The sequence below is a fragment of the Phalacrocorax aristotelis genome, chromosome 2 (genome assembly GCF_949628215.1).
Source record: "Phalacrocorax aristotelis chromosome 2, bGulAri2.1, whole genome shotgun sequence".
In the NCBI taxonomy this organism is placed as follows: Eukaryota; Metazoa; Chordata; class Aves; order Suliformes; family Phalacrocoracidae; genus Phalacrocorax; species Phalacrocorax aristotelis.
The window spans coordinates 89,310,581-89,337,990 of record NC_134277.1 but is presented as its reverse complement, the minus strand read 5'-3'; the positions used below and the strand labels follow the sequence as shown (position 1 = coordinate 89,337,990).

The following is a 27,410-nucleotide window of genomic DNA, read 5'->3' as shown; positions in this document are numbered from 1 at the left end:
TATTCTGAAAGCCTATCTTCCACAATCCCAAGTATCCCAAGGCTGAAAATCTGTTTTCTATAAGGATACTGTGCAAGCTGTAATTGTGTTTACAAGCATGAAAAAGGTCAGTGGACTTTTCATCTCTACCTTAACATGTGAGGAAGTGGTTAGCTTTTATGCCAGTTTCTCCTATTCACCTCTTCTACCAGTACAATTCACAATTTCTAATGCAAACCAGCACAATTCTGAATAGCACAAAATAGCTAGGTGTGTCATTTCCACTACCTGTTCTTTATCAAAGCAGAAAATATTAATCTCACTCTAATTTTTCCATTTTTACACCACAGCCGATCTTGTTCTGCAGCTCACACACAGTTTACATGACTGAAAACAAAAAATGCTTAAACCATTGCCAGAAAGAGTCACTTCTTTTGTGCCAGGAACCTCACTCCTGGCACACTGACATCGCCATGCATAAGCCTGAAAGCCAAGACTCAAGCTCCCAATGGAAAAGGGCTCCTATCACCAGCCCCTTTGCTCCACAACAGCTGACTGATGGTGCCTGCAACACCGAGCTGATCTGCACAAGACCGTGCATCACATCGCTGGCTCATGCTGCAGGCGGGCCAGACTACCCCAGACACCATGCACACTGCGAGAAGGACCTCCCTACACTTAACATGACACTGAAAGTTAAGCATTAAATTTAATATAACAGAATATTTAGGTTCCAGAACAATTTTACGTTCCCTGTTGAATATTGTGATTTTTGTGCCAACTGTACCACCAAAAAAAAAAACCAAAAACCCAAAAAAAGAAACTGGATACTCCTATTATTGAATAGTTTCCAGCCAAGACTTTTGTGTCAATAAGGGTGAAGTGAATATTGGAGACATCCCTAGTGCTATTTGATACTAATACACATAGGATCGTGATGTTGTACTTTTATATGTGATATAGCTTCACAAATAATTGACCTACAGCAAAATAAGTCTATCCAATTTATTAAATAATTTATCCCACTGAAGTTTCGATTAGAAGTTACTCTTTCTCCTTCACTAGGCAGAAATATCAATTTTTTCATATAATGATAATGATGTTATCTTTGTAAGACATATGAACTCAGACCATCCAAAACTCCTTCCATAATTCCTTAATTTATTGACCAACCACATACTTTGCTTTAGGTACAAATATTGGTATTTAATACTCAGCACTGAAAATCCACATCTGAAGATGAAAAGCATAAAATAGTTGTGTAATAATTTAGGAACACCTACACTCTTGAGAGCTATATTGTAAATGTAATGCACACAATAACCCCAGTGGAGTCAGTGAAAATAATTGCATATGCAAGTATTTCAGAATAAGACCAAAAGTACTAAAAAATATATAATAGTAATGGATAAGTATACAAAAAGAAATCTTTTTTGTCATTTCCAAAAAGATGCAAAATTGACCTTACTGTCTCACACAGATGATTGTATTGTATCACAAGGCAACTCTCACTAACTCATTATTCTTAAAAACCACTAACTAGCGCCTTAATCCTCAATTAGCCCTTCGAGGGCACTATTTCCAGAACAAGACGTTCCTCCCAACACTTTGCTTTATCAGAAGCTGGCTTGTGTACCAACACAAAGCTACTGTTTTAAAAATATCGCTATAATGTAGAATTCTGCAGAGATACGTAAAAGCTATTGAAGTCAGGCCGCTTCCATGCCATGGGCCATCGTGCAAGACTGCAAACAGCTTTCAGTGCCACACCTAAGCCAAAAAACAAGCAAACACAAAGGGTTGGGAATACTATAAGCATGTTGCCACAAAATATAGTCCTTCAATATAGTCTATATATATTCAATATAGTCTATATATTCTATATATATTCAATATAGTCTATACGTAGTTATGATTATTTAGCAATTAGTTGAGGTATGAGTTTCGGAGGATTTTCTTTTTAATAGCCAGGCTTGGTTTTGTTCACATATGCTATTTTTCCCCATGCTCTCCAGAAGTCCAGTTTTCAGCTAGAAAATTCTCTACAAAAACAGGAGAATAAAATGTTTTGTTATTAACACTCGGTGTCAACGAAGGTAAGTATAGAAGAAACTGAGGCAAGAGCACAACATATGATCATGCTTTTTGATTACGAACTTAGAAGAGGGGGGAAAAAAACCAAACCAACTTTGCTACAAACATGAGGAGGGCTCCATAATTAGGAAAAGAAGCCAAGTGTAAACAAAGGAGGCTGACATTTTAGAGGATTAGATTTCAGCCTCAGTTCAAAACCATTAGAATTATCAAGATACCTAGGAAAAGAAATGTACATGCTTGTTGGTTTTTATTACCTCTTGTAAAGGCTGCTTGGCTTTGTTTAGCTCCAGTTATCATGGTCTCTAAAGACACAGGCTCCAAAACAGAGCACCTACAAGACCGAACCTGTAGATCTGAGTAAAGCATATTTCACTTCCTCCAGTCCCCCATTTCTGCGACGATCCCGGTGGTTTCCCACAGCTGAGCCACAAGGTTTCACTCCTACGGAGACGCTGCAGGAGGTACAGCTGGAGCATGCCGTGCAGCACGCAGGACGCGTTGGGGCTGGCGCAGAGAGACCTACCCACCCCCTGCAAGCACAGCTCCTCAGAAGCTGCGATGAAAAATTTCACTAGAAAAGCTCAGAGCTGACATAAAAGAGCAACTGTACGTGCGCAAGCAAAGAGTGAATACAGTACCCCGCGCTGCCTGTCTACCAGTCTCTGTGCGGACCCAGCCTCAGTTTGTTACGATTCGTAGGTATCATCATTTGCTGATTGCCTTACAGAAAACACTTGAGGTTGGAGCCCAGCTTTGTATCACTAAATCCATCACTAGAACTGGGCACCATCATTGACACTTGCAGTAGAGAAGAAAAAGTACAGAAAAGTAACCAAGTTTCAGTCACCATAATGAAAAAAAGAAGAAATGAAACTACTAATCTTAGAGATAAATTCACAACAAACTATTTGCATAATCCAACACAACCTATAAGCACTAGAGGAGTGAAGAAAAAAAAAAAAAATCACTCACACAGGACAAGTAAGATCCTTGAATTTCCTTTGTTTTATACGGAAAACCATTCTAAAACTTAAATATGATTCATTCTTTGTCCTCATGATGATCTACTGGATGCTCATGCTAAAGAGAGGTTTAATCCACAGCCACAGTCTTTTAATAGCATCTGCAGCCTATGTTCCAGGACAAGTGCCAGTAGTTAATGATCCTCCTGTTATCAATTCACCCTAGATGGGATGAAAACTCATTTTCCTGGTCTTGGCACACAAAGACTCTGTCTTGCTTATTCCAAATACATACTTATACAAATAGTTTGGGTAGTAGGAGGCATTTAACAGGATCAGGACCATCAGTATGGCCAAACATGAAATCCATTTTTGGCACGGGGTTTTGCAAGCAACCCTTGTCACCTCACTACTACTGTAGCTGCTCAAAAACCTCTGGCTACAGAAATTCTGCAGGGAAGGATTTGTAGATGGGATACCTCTGTCTCAATGCATATTTGCTTTTAATCACAAAGTAATTTTCTGTATCTAAAGAAAAGGAAACAGGTAATACAACACATGTACAGATGAAACACATGAGGTTAGTGGGCACACCAAAATCCCTCTGCCAGTCAGGCTTTTTTCCAGCATTTCCTTATCAACCACAGGAATGAACAGCTCAGATGACAAGCCGGAATACATTCAATGAGTTCAAAACTCACATATTTTGCTCAGGATTGGGCATCACCCCCCTGAGTTCTCAGCCCAAGACACGAGGGACAAGTACATTTCCTTGCATTTAAACCACGGGCCACAGAAGTTAAACAGATTAGAAGCTCACAAAGAACTGATTAGGAGGATTTTCAGGGATACAAGACCTCTTAGGTCACAAATTAAAGACAAGTGTCTCGTCTAAGTAGCTGTCTCAAATAACTTGTCCAGCATGAAAAAGCCCTCTCCCCCCTTGACAGTGAAGTGGTAACTGAACCCATGTAACGTTTCCCACCCCAAAAGCAATGCTGAAATAAGAGAAGCAGCCCAGTCTTTTAAGACCATAGTCAGCTTCATCAAAGAGGTATTTAACAAACTTTAGACGTTCTATTGCCCTACTATACACCAACTTTTTTTTTTAAACATATTCTGGAGGAACAGATACTTCCCATACACCACAGCTGTGAGAGAACACACACAATTCATCTCACTCTCCTTTTCATTATTAATCGTTAGATTTCTACCTCAAGGATATCTTTATCCTACCCCAGTACCAATCTGAATAATGGATGCAAACCCTTCACTTTTCAATTACACAATAAATTTTGACTGCTTCATGAAATTGATTAAGCCGGCCTTATCCTTGCCCATAGATAAGATAAAACGTGTGTTTGGTACAGAACCAAATTATCTTTGATGAAGGAGGCACTTTTCCTTCCTTTGGGTTTTGGGGGTGTTCCCCCACCCACCCCCCCATACTTTTTTTATACCTACCAAGTCCTCTTAGCTGAGGTCTTTTCACTGCAAGAACAGTGAAAAGTGAATTGTGAAACAACACTATCAATCTCATGTTTTCAAAAGTTAGTCTTCGATTAATTCTCTGCAGGATATGTAGGACAAGTACTGAAAGCCTTCAAGAATACAAAGTTGCTGAAGTTGAGATACTCCATAAAGTGTGCTAGAAGAGAATAAACGAAAACAAACTTGGTCTGAACATGGGTGGTTGACCAGTCCCAACCAACCTACACTCAGTGATTCTATGATGGTGACAAGAAGTACACAGCACCCACCTGGGGCATGGTGAGCAACCAAAGCAGCACTAGGAAATACTGACGATACAGAGAGGAAGCGTAGTCACTGCCTAGCACACTTTCCCTGTGTATTTAAATTGGTCTTTTAGACAAGCATTTAGAAGGATTGCCTGGAGAAATTAGTTTTGTTCTCCATTCTGTTAAGCTGGTTTCCAAAAGAGCTGGAACTATCAGCTTTGAATAAGCAATGCGCACTCTGCAGTATCTATGGGCAAGTGGCTACATTTACTTTAAACGCACCGCTAAAACATAAACATCCCTGAGTTATTTGGCTAGCAGAATACATTTTCTTTCACTACTGGATATCAAATGTCAAAAAGATCCCATGAAGCCAAAACAATAAAAACAAATTAAAAAAAAAAACTTCTAATGCCATCACGAGCATAAAGATCTAAAGATAAATTCAGATATTATCACATACAAGAGTTAAAGCAGAAACATGTCCAGTTAGTCCTTTTTCCAAAAAGCTACTCGTGCAAAAACAAATTCTCCGTTTTATTTCTTTCCTTTTTTTCTTTGTGAAATATGTCTCTGTTTAGAGAAGTGGAAATTTTCAAACGCACAGATGTTTGTGATTGCACACTAGCAGCCTGCTGGGAACCATTAATGGTGTAGAGAGTAAAGTTATTCAATCATCTGCAAGTCACTTTTCAAAACTGCTGCCTTCAGTCAAGGGGGTGATTAATGGCACCCAGCAATGACACAGATTACCCCCTGCCCATGCAAGCGCTTTGATTTTAATGCAGTTAAGCTACTGAAGTAAACAAACCAATTTGGGTGTTCAACTAGCTCTTTGTCTCATTAAAAATTATTTGACTAGACTAGTGGTAAAATAATATTGCTTATGTCCCCAAATTCAATTTGGCATTCGGTAATCATAGCAGCAATTACATTTGCAAAATGTTAAGAAATTAACAGTGGCAGAAAGTGGTCAACCTTTCATTAGGGACTTTTGTGTGTAACGAAATTAATATTTTCCAATCATCACGGTACAGCAAACATGCTTCTGTATGTTCCAAAGAGGCCAGCAGCAACTACAGTCACCAGGCAAAAGTCTCAGCAAGCATCTGCAAACTTGCTGTTCAAAACCAAACAGCACTCTACCTCTCCCAGCTAGGATTTCTGCAAACTGCAGTTCCAGCATCCCTCAAGAACACCTTCTAGAGTCTGCTGTCAAGCTGCACTTGGCATTTCATGTCAGGGCACGTTTTCCTTCCCTCTCTTGTACGACCAAAATGATTAGTGTGAACGTAACTAAAATGATTAGTGTGAATGCAGCGAGTTGAATCATCCCGGCTGAGGCACTTTGTTTCTTTATTCAAATGTCAGGTGCCCCACAGATTTGAGTTTAGCATACTTTCAGTAGAAAACTTGAACGCACAATATCCGCGCGCGATTATATGGCTACCTTTGTGCTCCACACACACTCAACAACAGAGACAACTACCACAGAAGTCCCACAGAGACGCCAGGTGGCTCGTACACAGACACACGCTCCAGCAAAGCTGATGGCAAACCGCTGCCCGAGGAAAACCAGAGGGAGCATCGCTCTGGGCATGACCTAACGACCACTTTAATTCCTTTTAGAATGATGCAACAGGGCTGTGCCTCAGAGCTGTTCACAGAGCTAATACCGCCAGCTCACTGTGAAGTCCCATGCGAGCTCCTGGCGCCCAGGAGCCAGAGGCTGGCTGCAAGACAGCTCCCTGTGCCTGTGCAGTGCCACACCACAACCTCAGGTGCCACTTGCAACAGGCCTGCATCGCCTCCCCAGTGTATCCCACAGCGTTATCATTGCCTACTGCTATCGTTATTACAGAGTATTGAAATAAAAGAGAAAAAAATGAGGAGCCCTCATGTAAAGCTGAGCTGACAGCATGCCACCCTTGTTTTAGAAAATGTCACTGGCCACTTATTTCACAATACATCAAAGATTGCTTTCAAACCTTCAGGCAGTTATCCGAGTCTCATTTTTCATCACATTCCTCCTGACAAATTAATACCAGCCTTCCGCATCTTACTGTTTCCCACACATCCTGATCAGCCTCTTCGCTCTGAACTCACTCCAAACCCATCTCCTGACACCCTGCTACTTCCTGACTACTCGTCTCGACCTTCCTTTTACCCTTCTCACACAATTTTTTAGCATCTATTCTACACATATCCACAGCACTGTAACATAATAGAAACTTTGTAAAACCTGCCTAAATTCAACCAAACACAATAGTTGGCCAGGAGGATTGTTTCCCTTGGGCAGCATGACACAACCAGCATCCAGAAGACATACTAATAAATACACTTTCCAGATCAACACAAATAATACAATTCTCATAAATAGATCTGATGAGCATTTTAATCTCCCAGTGTCTGGTGGCACAGGACTTCTAAGTAGATGATGTTATTGTCTGGTTAATTTATGGAGGAGGGATGATCTATGAGACCAAAAGCACAGAAAGGTGACTAAAAGAAACAAGCTTAGCAAATAGGGGCAGCATTTTGTTTTGTTTATCAACACCTAACTTAAAGTGGGGGGGTGGGGGGGAAGGCGGCTCCAGCCAAGTCATCCTCAGAGCAGATTTAATCCCTACCAAAAAGGCCAAAGGTTTGCTCCATCTGATACAGTTATACACCATTAGAAAGCAAATTTTTGTCACTGCTCCCAACTTTCACATCGTGTACTCTAAAACATGGGAGAACTTACTATAAAAGTCAATATAAAATAACTGTAACCATCCAAGCCTCTAACTTACTTCAAACTCTCTAATCTATCCATTTATCAACTCCCTTGCTGTATTTAAGAAGCAAAGAAACTTGCACGTTTCTAAGGAAAAATAATCATACATATCCAGCAAGACGTATCTGTATATTGCTTTGGTTCCAACACAAAGTGAAATATAAGGAAATTATATTGACTTGCTTCTGTATTACAAAAAGAGTATGTTTCCTTTTTAGCTTTTAAGTTTTGTATCCTATTTTCTGGTCTATTAAAAGAATTCTCTGCTTTTTAATTTTAATTATCTTCTCTTTACCATTTTTTCTTTTCTGAGTTGACACGATATTATTAGTCCTTATGGAGAATGCTCTTTGATAAACCGGACCACTACTTTAAAGCTGCATTTAATTCCTCTTACTCACTTCCTCACCCTGAAGCAGTTTGCCATTGAGCACCTACTCTTTTGTAGGAGTTTCATACATAAATCAAGTTTCAAGAATCAAAACCAGAGCATTAATCGTTACCATAAAACCTGAACTTCACTAGGCAATGAAGCTACAGATACTGAAATCTAAAAATCAGAAGTCAGTGTTAATGGATTTCTGTGTCACTTCCATTACAACTTCCTTATTTGACCTCTGCAAAACGTCTCTTGGTTTAATGCAGAGGACCAAGTAGAAGCACCACACAGCCTTTTTAGCTGAGATTTCTTTGTTAAAACTGTTCTTAGTGCTAGCAGATGCAACTTCTTATAGCTTCATATTGAATGATGTTTTCTGAAATAAAAATCTTCTCCAGTCTGTTACCTGTCCACAAAACATTGAGAAATTTCATTGTTTTCAATTATGTTTTGCAGAAAGTGGATAAGGGTGATCTGACAGCATCACGATAACAGAAGAGTGCTTAGAAGTCAATAAATGTTGTTAATGATTTCTATGTCTGATAGCTAAAAATCCAATTTTAGCTTCCTAACACAGTCAGGAGACTGCAAAGAACTCAGTAAGGCATCAGATAAAGGAAAAAAAGCACCCTACTGCTCAGTCAATAACCTCCCTGAAATTATAAAAGCAGAAAGACATGCCTTTTCTGAAGACAGTCCAGGTGTTAATCATACAAGGAAAGAGCTGAAAGCATAGCATGCTCTTCTCTCCCCCACCTTTTTTTTTTTTTTCTTTTTTAAATAAAAGCTTGCTTTTCTCCCAGCAGTGTTTACATAGAGTTAAGGCAGCGAGTTCTTACAACATCTTGCATTTTCAAATGTCATTCAATCTGTTTGTCAATCTGTCCTGAAATGTCATGTCATAAAGAACTAGCCATGTTTTCTACTTCTCATGTGAGGCTCCAGCTGTCTCCTAAACAAGTAAGATGGAGGATTTTTTCCCATATCTAAAGCAATTTTGTCTAAAATTAGCATTAAAACTAATGACAATATGGGAATAATTTATTTCTGTGAAGTTTAAATCCTTTTTATAAAAAGACATGAACCATCCCAGACACAGATGTGGCTTGTTCACAGAGATGAATCAAGAATGCTTTGCTCAGGATGCTTTTACCAAGATGCACAGGAGCTGAGGGGCTGGGGGAAGGAGAGAGTCCAGAAGTGAGCTTTGCCTTCAAGAGTCTTCACCAGCCATCCAGCTATGCCAGCACAACCGCTGTATTTGAAATATCCATTAAATTAGTCATTTTTGGGTAGGGGGTAGGAGTTGTTGTTTTGAGGGTTTTGGTAATCTGTTTTGTTTTGTTTTTAAAAAAGCCTTAGAAAACAAACAGAACTTCTTTTAAAAAGACACACTGGAGAAACAAAAGCTATTCTGAATTTTCCTATTTTAAATGTGGTTTTCAACTATTTATGTTGCTCTCCAGATAAACCCTAGAACACCATCAGGATTTTTTCTTTATCAGAATATTAGTAGCTCCTAAGTGTTTACTTAAAAAAAAAGTTCACTTGACTTGGATATAATTGACCTACTTACCTATATAGCACCTTCCGTTGAAGCAGTCTGAACTTTACAAAAGGCTTTGCAAACAGCATGTACAAATTAATTTCTCCCCCTAGACAGGGGAAAGGCATATAGGCCTGTATTTTTTTAATCTACTATATGTTATTTCTTTATTTATATATCTTTATTATAGGTATCATGCTAAGATAATAACTATAACTTCACTAGATCCCATGACGCAGTATTCAGCTTTTGCAAAATTCATCCTGTACTATACACTTTCTCAGAAGGTTCTTTTTGGTGCTTGCATTTACTGCTTCCCTGCAGGTGAAGAATGAGACACACACACACAAATTTCACTTGGGAAGCAAACCAGATCTGCAGAGCTCATTTCTGCTTCAAGCTAATGCGCTAAGTTTTGTTGTGGCTGATGCTCTTGTAATGCCACTCACTTCCATGGCAGTACGGTCCTAATGTCTGCTCCTCCGAGTTACAAATAAGAAACCAAGATCCTTGTGGCACCATACCATACTACAGGCATGTTAAGGTCAGGTTTATTTGGGTGGGCAAAAGCCTGCTTTTCTTCCTGAAACCACTTATTTAGTGTACTCACAATCCGAAGACTTATGACTAAAATAAAAAACAACATTTGCTTAGGCCACTGGGTTTAGGTTTATTGAGCTATAGTGCGTCCATTTCCATAAAGACATGAAGCATTTGAAACAGTATTTCATAGATGAAGAGGAACCAGGGAAGTTGTTCTTGCTAACTCATCCCTTTAGCACGTGGTAGAAAGGTGTAGAGGTGCTGGCCAGCATTCCACTTCCAAATCCCTTCCCCCTCCCTAAGGGCTGCTTTGTGAAGGCAGAAAAAGGAGAAGAACAACACTGTCCTGAAGACCCACCATTTGAAAAACTGTCTCATAATGCCAGGAGAGAGCAAAAATGCAATCACTTAAGAACACCTTTATTAAACATTTCATATGTGGATTTTTCCCCCTTCAGCTTCCAAAGCACAAGTGCCGCTCAGATCCCATCACTATTTTGAAGCCTGCCACTAACCTGCTATGGCAAATAAACAGAAAAAGCCATGAACCTTTGGACAAATTACACTTCTGCCTTACCCGCTGTACCTGTTGTATCACCACTTCTGTACATGTGAATAGCTTTCTCTTTACTGTAGCAGTGAGTGTCACATCTCAAAATTCAACCTCTTCATCCCAGCATTACCTAAATTCTTAGAAGAGATACTAAAGGAAAATATTAGACATCACTGAAATTAAGGATGAAAAAATTCTTTTTATCCCACAAGAAACTGTTAAAATGCTCACAACTATGCAATATGACAAAGAATTGTAAGAATCTATGCTTTAAAAAAAAAAATGTGTGAACAAAGCAATAAAAATCTCCAGACAAATCTGAAAACATGGAACAGGTCTCTCACCTTACTTAAAAATCATGTTTTTAAAAGCCAGAAGCCAATCTTTTTAGTGATAATCTAAAAAAAAAAAATTTAATACACTCAGTTTGAATAAACGAAAAATGAAGGTCATACAGTTAAAACGTAATAAATAAAGGAAACAATCATTTTTTCCTAGATGTTTGTCCTCTAAGAGAATATTTACATATACACAGTTTTGTTGTCTCTCTCACATCCCCCGACACACACACATTTATATATTGAGGGAGAGCAAGAAAGGGAAACACATGCTTTTGTTACCACTCTCTGAAAACAAACACATGAACTAACACCTACACTCAGTAAATAAGTTATAAGAAAATCCTATCTTATTTTCACAGGTCATTCCAATGGGTTTTAAAGAAACTTCCTGCCCATAGTCCTTAAAAAGACTATGTCCCTCTACTTTTGCAGAAAGGGTAGAAGTGGATAATGGAAAAAAAAAGTCAGCGCAGACTTTCCCCATACAATTCATCAGAACCTACTGTAATTTGCATAAATATTCAAGCAATTAATCAAACCATAATACCCAAGTTCTGTTTTTCCTCAAGCTTTACACTCCCTTAATACAGGGGACAGCACTTTTCCTCAAGCTTATTTGGCCAAACTCTATTGGAATGCTACAAGCAAAATAGTATAATGCAAAATAAATCACTCTCAATCCCACCAGCTGACTGTGTGTTTAGATATATATATTATCAGAAATAAAACAGGATCTACATATACTCCCAGCTGAAGTCAGCTGGAATTGTGCCACCGACTTCCATTCACGCCAGGACCATGTTAAACATCTCTGGCCAAGGCTTTGTTTTAATACCTAGGAAACACATTGTACATTTTGGTGCCATATAAAGAACAACAGTAATAACAGTAAGTCAGCCTTGCATAAAACCATGAAATGTTTAAAGTATTATATTAAGACCCACTTGAATAACAGAGTGTGCTGAATGCTATTTAGTGCTTGTGACCACCTGCAGTATCATATCCAGGATACAATGCTAATTTTAGATTTCTAAATGAATGCCCACTATAGGATATGCTATTTTTGCTAAGTTCTGACATGTCCATCCAGTGGCACATCTCCAATTCTGAAGTGGTACTGTTCGGCTGTTAAAGCTTCCCGTTACCGCTTGGCTCAAAACTGCAAACTACTCCAAAGTTCTTTCACAAAACCTCTTCTTCATCTTCTGATTGACTTTACACAATAGAACTTATGAATAAAACCAAAATAAATACCTGGAAACAGTATAATTAGAAGTCAGCTGTGGTGTGTATTAGTCTTCCCTCCTCCCCCAGTCTTTCTCATCAAAACCTAAAATAACAGTATTTTGCATATATTATTGCAGCTTTCAGCTCAATGCACAGAAAAAAACATAAAGAAATAGCCGTCATCTTCCAGGCAGACTCTTGCAGGCATCTATATTATACTGACCACACCTGCCTCTGTCTTACAGAGTGGCAAATTAGAACCAAAAATGTAACAAACAAACATGGTGATAAACGTATTACTATATTCCACGTAACAACATGGATGTTGGGGAACACCATTCATCAAGCTTCAGTTTAGACCTGTAAGTCACTCAGTAGCATGGACAATCCAGCTTTATATAAGAGTTTATACTACAGAGTGGCTGTCTAGTTTTCCCAAGGAGATATTTTTAGCCAAGTTACAGGGTCAGCAAGTTTGAAATGAGCTTTAACAATCATGGTTTCAGATTTCTACCTTTCTACTCACATGCACTTCTTTCCTTACCTGCCACATTTCAACAGGTAGATTGAGACCGTTCCGAGAGCTGTTGTCCACCATGACAGATTTTAATACATTTTTACTCATAGAGATTTAGATGCAAGCATGGCATTTGGCATACATCCTGAAGCAAACAATAAGATTTATCTTCTGCCAAAATCTTGAATGAAGACAATCCCAATGGTTAGGGGAAAATGTCAGCCACACACAGTTACATGAAGCATAAACCCCCACAAGAAGAAAAAAAACCTTTATTGATTAAATTAAATGCAAATTTTTCATTCTAATACTTCTGATCTGTTTTTGTGGATTTTCTCAGGTATGCTTAATTAAACCCAGTCATCAACACCAACTTTGTTCAAAAGAGCAGTTAATGAATATGGCACAGAAGCACCTTAGCCCTGGAGGAGTCTCTGACATTTGTTCATAGTGAAGACTGTTCATTAATTGCTCCTTTTGTTCTAAGCCTCTTAATGATATTTTTGACACAACACTACAAGCCATTGTGACTTATTCCTCACAGCTAGCAACATCTGCACTATGTTAAGTTAATAAAACTACCTTTGAAAGATTCAGGAAGAATTTAAAGACACATGGGGAAAAAGGTCTGGATGTGCTGACAGTGGAATAAAGCAGCTATATTGAAAGTCTTACTATTATCTCCAAATACACTTTGTATTACAAACAATTTAAGCAAACATTTTGTGTTCCAGACTCGCCATAATTAATGGAACTCAGGCAGAAGTCACCATGCTATTCCAACCTATTTCAACTGTGCTCCCACACCAAACTGAAGCGTAACGCTTCATAGGTCTGATGATGATGATAAACCATAAGTTCTCAGACAACTGAGACGATTGGCTTTTTGATTGCTTCAGTAAAAACCATTGGGGGTGTTTTTGTTTGTTTTTTACTTTTTTTTTAAATGAAAGGAAGAAAAGGTAGAGAGCAAAGAGTCTGGCTCTGGGTTATGAAGGAACCACACTGAACCAAAAATCTCTTTCCAAGAGTTAAAAGAAGGTTGTTGCCATTTCACACTTACTCTGGAACTCAAAAAGAGACAAGCAAAGCCATCCCATAAATTAAAGCACATACTCAGTGTGCAGTTTAAAAGTTTGAAAAATTAACTTATTTATCTCCATAACACTTCCATAGTATCATCTCATCCATAGTAGAGTTCTGCTGCAAAGTACATCATAATTCAGAGAAGAAACATAAAGCAAATAATGAAAAAGCTGCATGGAAAGTTCGTACCTGGAGAACAGCTGTAGATCCACAGACCTTCAACACGCAAACGAAAACAGCATCCACCCTCAGAGCTGGTGACATTACTCCAATTATCCTGACCCAGTTTTCCAACTTGAGATTCAGTTTCTGTAATTCATATTATATAGCGACTCCTTCTGCTTGCCAATTATTTACATTAACGCAGCCATCAAGTTTCATGCAATTGTGAGAAACTCTATGTTAAGCATTTCATTAGCTAATTGTATACCTCTAAGTACTTAAAAAAGCAGCACAGCTGCAAAGGATATGACCAGCTGGAACCTTGTTTCTTGATCTAGTCCAAAAGGAGTCAGACCCTGTGAACAGCCCAGGCAAGCTGAAGAGGGCAACTGTGCGAGCCTGCGCGGGGTGCCAGTCGTGTAGTGGCAGAGAGAAGGAGGAAAGGTTTTCACAATTTTGCAACTGGCCACATGCAGTGCGCTAGCTCCCACCACATTGTTCTCCTACGACATAACAGGCTCTCGTTTCCTCTCAATCTTTCCAATCCCACTCATCCAAAACATCCTCTCCCACCTCTTATCTCTGCCAGCTGTGTGTCCCCTCTAGTCTGCTACCTACCTCATGACCTTTACTCACTGAACAACACATTAAAAAAAAAAAAAAAAAAACCCCAAACCACCCAACACCAAACCCACCCACCCAACAGCAGCACAGCAGCTGCCCTTCTCTACTGAGCTTCAGGACACAAAGCAGCAGGAAAAAAAACCAGCCAGCCACATGGGTGCCAGCAGCCCTGCTTGCCCAGAGTCCAGCAACTGCAACACACTCAGCCTGGGCTATGGGAATCCAGGAAAGGTGACCTGCATGTCTTAGATGGGACCGAGGTAACTAACACTCGGCACGCCTTCCGATAGCTACCTCAAGGCTAAGTTTGCACATGGTTTGCTCACAAAAGCAATTTTACCTGCTGGGACACTCTCCTGGCTGACTTACTAGAAACTGAAAGCAGAAAAGAGTAATTCCAGCTAGATACAAAATTCACAGCAGGCTCTCATCTTTGATGGATTAGTCAGAGAGGGATCAGCAAACTACACTAGCACTGCCATTCATGCCTTTTTATTTATACGCACAAAAGAGTCACTTCAGTGTCTAGAGAATCATTTGTTCATTAATACATTTACCCTCATAAAACCTATTGGCAGAACACAGGAGTACCCTGGCCTGCCTTATACCTTAGGCATTGTCCTGCATATGGCAGATCTAGCAGAATTAAGACAAATTACTAAAAAATAAAACACAGGATATTCTGAAATTTTTTTTTTCTTAAAATGCACACAGAGCAAAAAGGAACTTAAGAGAGCATGTGACCTTCTTTTACTGGTGTTGCTATACCAAAAGGTAGATAACAAACCCTGTAGAACATTTATTTCCAAATTTCTGTGGACTGTGAAGCAGTGCTAATGTCAACCCTCAATATTCCACCCCCCTTCATTAGCATTAAGCAACTTAACCTTTAATTGAGAACCCTACAAAATCAACATACTATTGTACATTATCTCAAATAGCATAGTAGGACCTACTGATCCCACTTTTGGAACTACAGCTGCAGTTTGAGGGAACAGAAGGGGAAATACCTGAAGGATTTAGAAATTAAAACATAACTGTACTTAAATCTTACACAATGCCTGGACTTAATCACAGCCTGCAGCAAGAGTGCATGGCAATATATTCCATTAAATCGGAGGCAAACTATGGAGAAATACTTGCACTTACAAAGTGTTCATCAGCTTTCAGAAAAGTATATTAAAACCTCAAACTTCTTGCCCATTCTTATTACTGTAGTCCAATGACTTTGTCCATGTTTCTGGTCCATCCAATTTACCAAAATTCTACTGATTCCATTGTATCTTCTGAATCCAGTCAAATCTCATCATGACCTCTGCCTGTAAAAGATGCCACTATAGCCATCAGGAAGGATTAATTCACTTTTTTTTTCCCCACTCTCAAGCAAAGGTTGCTCCATTCTTCCCTGAAGTCCAGCTTGCCAGAATAAAGCTAAAAAGTTTATGAATTTTAGACATTACACATAATCAATATTTGATCCCAACATTTCTTTGCTCTTCAAAGAGATGAGCTCTTCAGAGCTCAAAATAAAACTATCGAATATCAGAACAGTGTCCTGATCTCTATTTCAATTCACTTTGTCTTTGGCATGGTCTCATGCACTAACCACTGGACTGAAGCTGATAAGTTCTTCCCAGCAGAAAGGCCTCTCTGTCCTTCCACTATTAATTGGCTTGTCTGGGATGCTACAGCAGCTTTTTCACTGAACAAAGGGAGCACATGATCTAGCCAGTACCACTGTTTGACAAACTGGAATAGTCTGTAAAAATGGGTGTGTGAATGCATGTGTGTGTAAGTATAGAGAGGAAAAAGAGCGTACACACCCCCATCCATGCACCCCTATATATATAAACAGGAACTAGAAGGTAAAGTCAATTATCACCATGCATTCAGTAAACCAGGAAACATTTATAAACGCTGCTTGCAAACAGTTCCTTAAGAAATTACAAGTGTCACAGATACATTTTATAACATAAAGCTTTTAAATTATACATAGGTTTTACTAACAGGAGGGAGCATTACTATAATCCAGTCATCTAACTAGAGTAATTTTGGTCACTGAGCCCCACCCACCAATTGCTACACAGAAGTTATTGCTCAAATGAGTTTTGCCTATCAGAGCCTACTTTTAATTCTCATACATTTGTCACACATTACCAAAGTATCAATGCTCTAGTTTTACTATATGGATGTGTCATACTTGATATTTCTTTGACATTCCAAAACCTTGAGCAAACCGAACATGTCACCTGTGGGGTATGGGCAGCTTCTAGTCAACAGAAACACTACAGGAAGGCAGTTAGCTAGTGTCTCCATCTTGCTTCATGCCATACTGAATGAGACACCTGAAATCTCACAGTTTCAATGGTTCTGCACAGAGTGACTTGCATCCTTTGCTTCACATAGAATCAGAGTCATTAAGGCTGGAAAATACCCCTAAGATCATCAAGTCCAACCATTAACCCAACACCACCATGCCTCCTAAACCATGCCGTGAAGTGCCACGTCTACACAGCTTTTTGAAGACCTCCTGGGATGGTGACTCCACCACCTCTCTGGGCAGCCTGTTCCAATGCCTGACCACTCTTTCAGTAAAGACATTTTTCCTAATACCCAATCTAAACCTCCTCTCATGCAGCTTGAAGCCAATTCCTCTTGTCCTATTGCCAGTAACTTGGGAGAAGAGACCAACCCCCACCTCACTACAGCCTGCTTTCAGGTAGTTGTAGAGAGCAATAAGGTCGTCCCTCAGCCTCCTCTTCTCCAGGCTAAACAACCCCATTCCCTCAACCTCTTCTCACAAGACCTGCTCTCCAGACCCTTCACCAGCTTCGTTGCCCTTCTCTGGACACACTCCAGCAACTCAATGTCCTTTCTGTATTGAGAGGCCCAAAACTGAACACAGCATTCAAGGTGCAGCCTCACCAGTGCCAAGTACACGGGCACGATCGCTTCCCTGCTCCTGCTGGCCACACTATTCCTGATACAAGCCAGGATGCTGTTGGCCTTCTTGGCCACCTCGGCAAACTGCTGGCTCACGTTCAGCCGGCTGTCAACCAACACCCCCAGGTCCTTCTCTGCAGGGCAGCTTTCCAGACACTCTTCCCCAAGCCTGTATCATTGCATGGGGTTGTTGTGACCCAGCTGCAGGACCCAGCACTTGACCTTGTTAAACCTCATACAGTTGGCCTCAGCCCATCGATCCAGCCTGTCCAGGTCCCTCTGCAGAGCCTTCCTACCCTCAAGCAGATTGACACTCCCATCTAGCTTGGTGTCATCTGCAAACCTACTGAGCGTGCACTCAGTCCCCCATCCAGATCACTGATAAAGTTATTAAACAATCTGAGCCCTGGGGAACACCACTCATGACCGGCCGCCAACTGGATTTAGCTCCATTCACCACAACTCTCTGGGCTCGACCATCCAGCCAGTTTTTTACCCAGTGCAGAGAACACCCATCCAAGCCTTGAGCCACCAGCTCCTCTAGGAGGATGCTATGGAGACAGTGTCAAAGGCTTTGCTAAAGTCCAGGTAGACAACATGTACAGCCTTTCCCTCATCCACTATGCGGGTCACCTGGTCATACAAAGAGGTCAGGTTGGTCAGGCAGGACTTGTCTTTCAGGAAGCCATGCTGGCTAGGCCTGATCCCCTGCTTCTCCTCCACTTGCCTAATGAGCTCACTCAAGATGTATCGCTCCATAATCTTCCCCGGTACCAAGGTCAGGCTGACAGGCCTTTAGTTCCCCAGATCCTCCTTCTGGCAAGCCTCCAGTTGCCTGGGACCTCCTCTGTTAACCAGGACTGCTGATAAGTGATGGAGAGTGACTTGGCGAGCTCCTTCAGTACTCTCGGGTGGATCCCATCCAGCCCCATAGACTTGTGAGTGTCCAGGTAGCTCAACAGGTCATAAACTGCCTCCTCCTGGATTATGGGGTGTTTATTCTGTGATCCATCCCTGCCTTCCAGCTCAGGGGGCTGAATACCCTGGGATAACTGGTCTGACTATTAACTATGACATGCTGAGCTATAGTGGAATGCACTGGGAGTGACCATACCAAACAAGTATGGACTTCTCTGTGTGAACAGAGATTCCATTTGTAGATGCCTTGTGGGAAGTATGCTATATTTCCATTCATTTTTGAATCGCCAGGTCTACCACCAGAAAATCTGATAATGGAAAACTGATGCAACAGCCTTTTCTGGTGATGAGCTCCAGGGACCAAGGGATAAGGAATACAGTTGTCAGCTTAAATGCTGTTAAAATGGTGAGAATATCTTGGGAACTACTGCTGCAAAAAGAAACTAAATGAAACAACATTTCAGAAGATACTAATAGTTTATATACAAGTTGCCACTGCTAAGGATGAGAAGATTATCAGTTAGGTCTGCTCATCGTTTTCTCCCTGGTTAGCTGCCTACAAGAGCCATTCCAACCTCTTTTCAGTCACAGTATGACATGTCAACCTCAACAATATAATACTAAGTCTTGTTAACCCAAATTCTTATGACTCAGTCACAAAAGTAAGGCTCCCATAAGCACTTCACTTCACATAAGGCTAATCCTTGTAGGATTAGTTATACAATGATGAAAGTCAACCCAGATACTATCATGAAGTCAAAGGGGGTTTTTTTTCCCTTAATGTTTTGGGACACAGGGTGGCATTATAAGTACCTAAAAGACAAAACAAATGATACTCAGGAACAGCCAGGGAGTTTTCCCAACACTGATCATCTCAGTTATCAACTATCTACAGAAATTAATATAAACACAGAAACACTGTTCTTCATATGAAGATTGATTTGTGGGAAATAAATTATGGTGGAAGCAAGAACATTAACACCTATGCATAATTTCTTATAAGGCTTAGAAAATTTTAGTTGCCAAATAAGCAACAAGGAAACAAGGGACTTAAACATGCCATAAAGCAACACTTCCCACAATGCACAAAGTGGCAAGAGGAGACAAGCACCTGGCTTGGCAAGAAGCGAAGCAATCTGCTGGTTAAAAACAGAAATCACTAGATCCTCAGGTTCCATCTGTAACTGCGTTCTCTAGACCTGATCTATGGCTACAGATAAATCTTTGAAGGTGCCAGCATGTGCAGAGAGCTGGGAATAAGTATGGTGTCAACTGCTCTGCTCATTTCAAATGCCATTTTCAGAGTTTTCAGTGTTGGCATTGTTAACAATTTGGGGCTTATAAAAAAAATGTCAAGGTTGTTGAGTAGCAGGAAAAAAAAATCCTCTCTTTCAAAGGACTTTTTAATGGGGAATGCTGAATCTACAAAATTAACAAATACATGCAATTATAAATGGAGCCTGATTTCTGCAGAGAATTCACAGTAGATCAAAAAAGCAAGTTAAGCACATGAATTGCTCCTTGCAAACAGAGCTCCCTATATATGTAGTTATGCAATTCTTATAGTTTGTCTTATAAAAATACTAGTGATATGCCTCTGTAATAAACTAGGAGGTTTTTTTAACCTTCTGGAAAAAAAAAATTACAACACAGCATCTCTACCACTGAAGCTGAAGGACAAGCTTTGTCAACAGTCATCCCATAAAAAGACTAACGTGTGTTTTCCCAAGAGGCAGATAGCCTATTGCAGGCAATGCGCTAATGTAGGTACTCAAAGGAAAATAACACATTTGCTCAAGTTAATTTAAGAGCACTTTATGATTACGGGTTTGAGAGATAAATATAAAGACTCAAGTTAAATATCAGAATTAAGTGTTTATCTCTAGTTCAAGACTATTTTTCTTCAAACCCAAACACTGGTCTCATTGTCCTTCAGATTAAGTGAATTTGCAAAACAATTTTCCCTGCCAGTTATAGATAAGCAAGCAAAAACGAAATTTTCTAATAAAAGCTAGTTGCAAACTCACTTATAGAAAGGATACTGAAGGAAGAAAACAAGTCACTCCACCCAGACCATTAATTTAATTTAAAACGACAGACAAAGGCAAAAAGAACAGTGATTCAGATCTTGAGCCCAGATGTTTCTTTTTGCTGTTGTTGCTAGTTACAGTTTCTTTGTTACCAGCAGTTAAAGGATGATGCCCAAGCTGCACTTGTTTGTCTTCAATATTAAAGACAGCTAATGCTTCAGGTAAGGAGTCTAACACTATGCACTCAGGAAAGCAACAGAGGATAAATTGGAAAATCCTGCAATTCTCTTGGACCATTCAGGTGAGCCTGTAGACTCTGACCGAGCTTTATGACAGAATTACATCACTTGTATAAGTGTCCAGGGCCCAGGGTAACAGCATTTTAGGACTCACACCCACATTCATCAACAGAATCTTTTCTCCCCACAAACACCAACTTCTTCACCTCTCACATGTCTCTAGATTTGTACGCATGAACTCATGCTTTTGGCAAATCAGTGTAGAACACTTATGTCATTTCATACTATCAATTCCAACAGCAGGTAGCAGAATCCATTATCATTTTTCAATAGAGTAAGGTCTGACAGACAAGTTCTGGAAGACTGACCTCCAGTTTTTAACAGATTATTACACTGAATTTCCCTGCTTCCTGACACACTCAAGGGCAATGCAGTGAGGCCTTGCCTCCTAGGTACCTCAGTCCTCAGATGAGTTTAGACTGCTGGTGAAGACAGGCATACCTCTGCGCCCCAGTCCATCTGCAACCTCCAGAACAGAGCCTGTTGCTCTTATAAAACTAACATAACCAAAAGTTGTGTGAACACACTTTACACCACTGAGGCAAAACCTACCTGAGCTCTTCTGTCAGTCCTAAATTTCATTGTTATTTGACGGACTAATCAGAATTGTTATCTGTACACACAATCCTCCTCTCCCCTCCTTCCTCACCTGATGACACTCATTGCACACCCGGAGTTACACTGAGACCAGAGCCTATATGGCCTTACTGGGATCAGCAGCCATGGGTACGTTAAAGACAAAAAGTGTTTTTTAAGAGCATCAGTTCCCTAATACTGTTTACAGTAAGGATCCGTATGAAGAGTTTCATTGGCACAACAAAAAGGACCCAGTAGACAACTGTCTGACATAAAGACCCAGAACTGCCAAGGAGGACAACAAACTACAATAGTCTCTGGCTGGCACAGCATCCTCCACCTATACCTGCCTGTCTTCGGGGAGCACAAAGTCTTCGAGGAGTTTGCCTCAAGTACTCAGCAGTTTCACTTCTATCAGACTTCTATCTGAGTGAAACTTCACTTAGAATGAAACTTCTAGTTTCACTTCTATCAGACAAGGTCAACAGAAAGGGCTTTATCCCATACGTCTTCTCCCATACCAAAGCCATCTCAGCAGTTCTCCTAGGATACAATTCATAACTAGGGGGTTTTGCCAATGTAAGCATTAGTGCACTTCCAGTGAAACCAGGTCAAAGAAGTGATCTAGATTATGAAAAAACACACATACACAAAAAAAAAAAGGCAACAGGAATTTCTGAAGTGACTTTATGCTGGAGAAAACACAGGCAGAACAACTGCCTAAATGTTTTTAAAACCACAAGACAAATATTAATTTGCATACCTTTGTCTGTAGAGTTCACCAGCAATAGAAATGAGTGATTCAGCAACAATCTTACTGTGGGCCAGAAGAACGGGGCCCAAAATTATTAAAATACTCTCTCACTAGCTACAGAGGCCTTATAGTTAACTTTACATTAAGAATTCTTCATTCTCAGCTAAACATAAGTCTGACCAGAAAGCACACTTCAATAGCTTTCTGGGTTTCCACCTGGACTAGCAATTCAGAGAAGAAAGGCAGCAGCAGGGAAAGCAGCTTAATTTTGAAATTCAGAGACGGGTGAGGAAGATAAGATGGGAAAATCCCACAATTTACAGTATGGCCCATCTCTTCAGGCCATCCATTCACATTATAAACCAATCCTGCAGCCATCGCATATGCTCTCATTCATTCATCACATGTATTTAGTAAAGCCTAAGAAAGCATCCTAATATTACAGAGAGAACAGCAACAGGCTTCATTTCAGCATTCTGAAAGCTATAATTTCTGTAAGCTTCTCCTAAACAAAGCAAATATTGCTAAGTGGTTGCATGTTGCTGTTCATCTAGCAAGGAGTTAAAAAAAAAAATCAGCAAATTATATGCCAAAGATTTAGAGCTACGCAATCGACATCCTCCAAGTGAAACAGTAATTTCCATTACCAGGGTTGGTAGCCATGAAAAGGTTGGCCAGTTCTGTCAGAAATGGAGATCCAACAATTCTAAGGTATATATCCTGATTTTTAAAATTGGAAAAGGAAAGAAAATCTATATTATTTTGCTATAATAATAATTATAATTTGCTATAATAATAATTAATTTGCTATATATCACATAAAGAAACTTTGTAACACAGATAAGCTAATTAGAGGCAAGTTTGGAAATTATAGTGCAGCTGACGCATTACACAGCATCTAAACTTTCTAAAACAAATCGTTCAAACTGTTTGGAAAGATAACCTTTGAAAAGAAAAGTTTAACAGCTGAGTTAAACTCAAGAATTTAACCTGCAAAGGCCTCAATGCAGACTTCATCTCAATCCTAGCAGTCTGCTACTATCGCTAACATTAGCTCCTTTGTGAAGTTGCCTGACTTTCTAATATACACTGGGACACAAGTACAGATTCCTTCCAAAAAAGTCCCCAAACAGAGATTCATTTTATTAATATATTTCTAAAAAAAATAATGGGCATGCAGATAAAGAGTTGATTTATACAGCAGAGAGCTGGATTGTGTCAAAGCACCTGAGGGAAGACATAAATCTGAGAAGAGATGCAAGAATAAATCCACTAAATGACAAAAGATTTACACGCTTAATACTTTGGAATATACATTCCAGCAAAAAGTCAAGAACAAGACGCTAATTAGACTGCAGTTTGGGGGTCATTAACTTGCTTTACATTTGCTACCCTCTTGATAAATGTTAAGCAAATGTGTTATACCTAGACACAAACTGGCAAATTTACCGATTAAATAATTGGATGCTTTTAGGAAGCAAACTAAAACAAAAGCCCCGATCTTTTTTGGAAACAGTTTGCTGTTTTAACAACAACAGATTTAACAGCAAACTACCTCAAGCGCACAGTTCAAGCTGTGACGTTCCCCAGGTTTCCGTAAGGATTGCAGATAGCAGACTGCCACCTGTCTTCCACAGGTCACAGCTGCAATGCTGCAGCCTGGAAATTACATCTAGCCTACTGTGAACCATTGACAAACATATCTCAAAAGGGTCAGTCTGAAAAATGTTTACAGTGTTTGGAAAAAAAAAAAAAAAACACAAACATTCTTTTGAATCAGTTACAGCTTTATGAAACACATTAGGAAAGAGCAAGAATATAGTCTGTAACTTAAAACTGTTTCTGAATAGGATTGTATACACAGGCCAAAGAGGATAAAAGGATGATAAAGAGAAACAGACTGATTAACTATAATTTGGAGAACTCAGCACTGACAAAAACTTGCATTAAACATCTCCATAAAATGATGTGACAGAAAATGAGAAGTTCCTCAGTGCTGCTTCCTATAATTATGGCAGCAGCAATACCAATTCATCTCAGGAGCTGTAGTAACTTTAGAATATATATTACCAAACATCAGGATCATATCAAAATTTTATAAATCAGGTGTTAAAACTAGAGCTAAATCATATATCATTGCTATTCAGAAGCCAGTCATCACAATATATTAGGTAATTACTAGATACTGCTTTATGTTAAATAACACAGTATCAGATTACACACACCCTCCCCACCACTATCAACCGATAGTGCTGGTAGTACACACCTACTATCAACTGGTAGTACTATCAACTATCCACTTACGTGTCCTACAGCACAGAAATAACCCTCTGCCGACACCCGGAGTGATGCAGCCCTTGCAGACCACAGTGCAGAAAAGGGTCTGCCTCTGCTCATCCCGGGAGCTCAGCTGCTCCCTTGCCTGAATTCCTGCACACAACCTCTTAACACAGAAACTGGAGCTCGCAGGAGGCTTGTGTTGTATTTCTGCAGTTTATGGCCTGTAACGTACAGTTTACTCACTGGAAAGTAATGAACTTCATTCAGTGAAAATCCTGCATCTGTGTAAGAACACATTGCATTTGTGTAAGAACACACTGTATTTGTGTAAGACTACATCAACAGAAATTAGAATGCGGGTGGCTTCCCTAAGTAGCTGAGAGGGAAGGGGAAAAAAAAACCACCACACAACTTTTCTTCTGAAAACAGCAGCAATACAGAGTTACCACCCGTTGCATGTCTGCCCAGCAGGAAATGAGTACAACTAACCTGATGTAACCCAAGTTTACGGAACACTACAAAGTGCAGGAGCACTCCTACTACCTGCAAGTTTTTCAAGAAAACGGCACTGGTTAAAGATTAAAAGAAATGAGACGCTACCAAGATTAATGCCTGCAGCTTTCTCAACCAAAACTGTTACAACATCCTAAGGAATAAGCAGTACAACTTAAGAGCAAGTGTTTACATTACTTAGTTCAAAACAGCCTCTCGAACAGAAACGCAAACTGCCACCCTCCAGAGCAAAATCTTAGCTCTCAGCAGGACTCCTCACAGCTGCTCAGCATTAAAATGAGAAAATGAGATGAATCCATTAGTGAATGTAATAAAGTTAGAGTATCAGTACCTGCTGGAGAGCAAGGTGGGAACACAGCACAAGACACAGTAGTCTACCAAAACCTTTCACTAGGCTAAGCAAAGTACCTCAGGCCATACCTCGGCCTTTCAAGGCACCGATAAGCTTTTGATTGAGTACGCATTATATACGTGACATCACCAAGCTCAACGATTCTTAGTAAGTCAAACTTTGCTAAACTGAGTCTTATGTAACAACAGGCAGACACTGAAACTGCTAGAACTAAGATGTGAGTGCAATTTCCATTATGAAAAATTCTTATTTTTACAGCGCTCTACCTGGGCTAGCATCATACCAGCCTTTCACACAAAAATTCAAACTAAGAGCGGCTAGTTAGCTTTCAGAAAACACATTCTTCCAACGCGCTACCTTAGGGGTGCCGGAGCACGCTATTGCTATAACTTTAACAACAGTTTTTAGCTTTAGGATGTTTTTCTTAGCTGCTGTCTTGCAAATACTAACCATCTTCACGAGAGTGCATGTGCGTGCGTGCACAGACCTCTCCTGCCAATAGTCCAGTCTGCTGAAGGAACGGACGCACTGACAGCTCCCCCCACCCCTGCTGCCCCCCAGGAATAATCCCGGGCCAATTATCGCGTCAATCTACCGAGCATCTGGAATAATACAACAAACCCTAAGAGCTGTCATTTTTCTGGTAAGCAATCCTCACAAAACGATGGGTTAACACGACAGACCGAGGTGTTCCCTCCTGCATTGTTGCGGAACGGTAACTCAAACCCCACAATCCAGAAAACGCCAAAATACGGTTACGCCACAGAGCGAAGCCAGTCCAGTTAAAGAACAGCGGCAATAAACGTACATTGGGACTTCAAATCGTACTGCAAGCGCATCCCAGGGGAAAACACACGCTTCTCAGACAACTGCCGGTGCCCTTCACGCCGCTTCTCTTCTGCTCTCACCAGGAGAAGAGGAAGAGCAAAAAAAACTTCACTTGCCGAAGTGGGACAAAACCCCTCCAAAACGCCTGGGAGCCAGCGGCTGCCCTCCCGCAGCCGGGGCTCAGCGGCCGCCACGCACCTCAGGCTGCGGGGCGAGAAAAGCCTCCGGCGGGTGGGACCCCGCGGGTAGGACCCCCGGTCGGGTCTCAGCCCCGGCGAAGACAGGGCTGCCTCCCCAGCTGTTTTTTTCCTTTCCCGAGCAAAGAGCACCGTCTCCGGGGGGAACCGCCCGCCCGTTTTGAAAGGCTCGGCGGACTTTCGGGGGGGTGGGGCCGGGCGATGCCCGAGAGGGGGCTCCGGCCGCCGGCAGCGCTCCCCGCCGGCACGGCCGCTCCGCCTGGCTCCCGGCTCCCCCTGCCGGCACCCTGCCGCCGCGACGGCCCGGACCCCGGCCGGCCTCCTCGCCCTCCCCGTCCCCCCCGGGGCGTCCCGGCGGAGCCCACCCTCGGCGGGCCCGGGGAAGGGAGAGGGCGGCCGGGGACCCGCCGACCCCGCGGCTCCCCCGAAGCCCCGCCGCCCCCTGCCCGAGCACGGCGCGGGGGGAGAGGGGGCCGGGAGGGGAAGGGAGGGGAGAGGGGAGGGGGTTACCTGCAGGCGCCGTAGGGCTGCGCGGCGCAGGCGGGCGCTGCCGCCGCGCTGATGCCCCGCTCCGCGCCGCCGCCGCCTCAGGCCGCCATGGCCGCAGCCTCGCCCCGCAAAGCCCCGCCGCGCCGCCCGCTCCCACCAAGTTTGCGGCGCGGCACTTGCGCGCCTCGCCCGCCGCCCCCCCGCGCCGGACCGAGCGCCCCGCCGCGGGGGCGGAGCAGCGGCAGCCCGTCCGTCGGTCCGTCCGTCCCCGGCGATGCGCGGGTGGCCGCGTAGCCCGCAGCCGAGGCTGCCCCGGGCTAGGGTGATCTCGCATTACTCCCTTCCCTCCCCCGCGCTCCCCCCTCCGGGCCAGCCGAAGAGTTGCAACTGGTTGAGATATTTGTGCTTGGGGGTTGAGGTTTTGATTTATTCTTTTTTTAAATATATTTTTTTTTCCCTTACTTACCGCAGCCCAAAAAAGCATGACCTGAGGCTTCTCCTGCGAAGGGATGTGAGCAGGGGCGCCCCAGCGCCAGTACAACTAAGCACAACAAACGCTGCCGAGCTGCAGCAGCGGCCGCGGGAGGGAGGGGAGGCGGCGGGCGAGGGGCAGCTTCCCTGGGTGCGGGGTCTGCAGGGGCTCCCGCGGAGTGGGAGGGCGCAGCGCGCCCGGCCGGTGCCCGGGGCTCCGCGTCGCCCC

The 27,410-nt window shown here is 41.7% G+C and overlaps 1 protein-coding gene across 3 annotated transcripts in view; it reads right to left on the bottom strand.

Annotated features, from left to right (window-relative positions):
• Positions 1–27,410, bottom strand: part of SEMA5A (semaphorin 5A) — a 349,647-nt gene extending 322,237 nt beyond the window's left edge. For 2 of the 3 annotated variants that reach the window (XM_075084299.1, XM_075084302.1), the window contains exon 1: positions 27,177–27,410. The gene's annotated coding sequence lies outside the window, so the exon portion shown is untranslated. Of the gene's footprint in view, positions 1–26,731; positions 26,846–27,176 lie in introns of those variants that run through there. The other variant, XM_075084298.1, reaches the window with a different exon arrangement.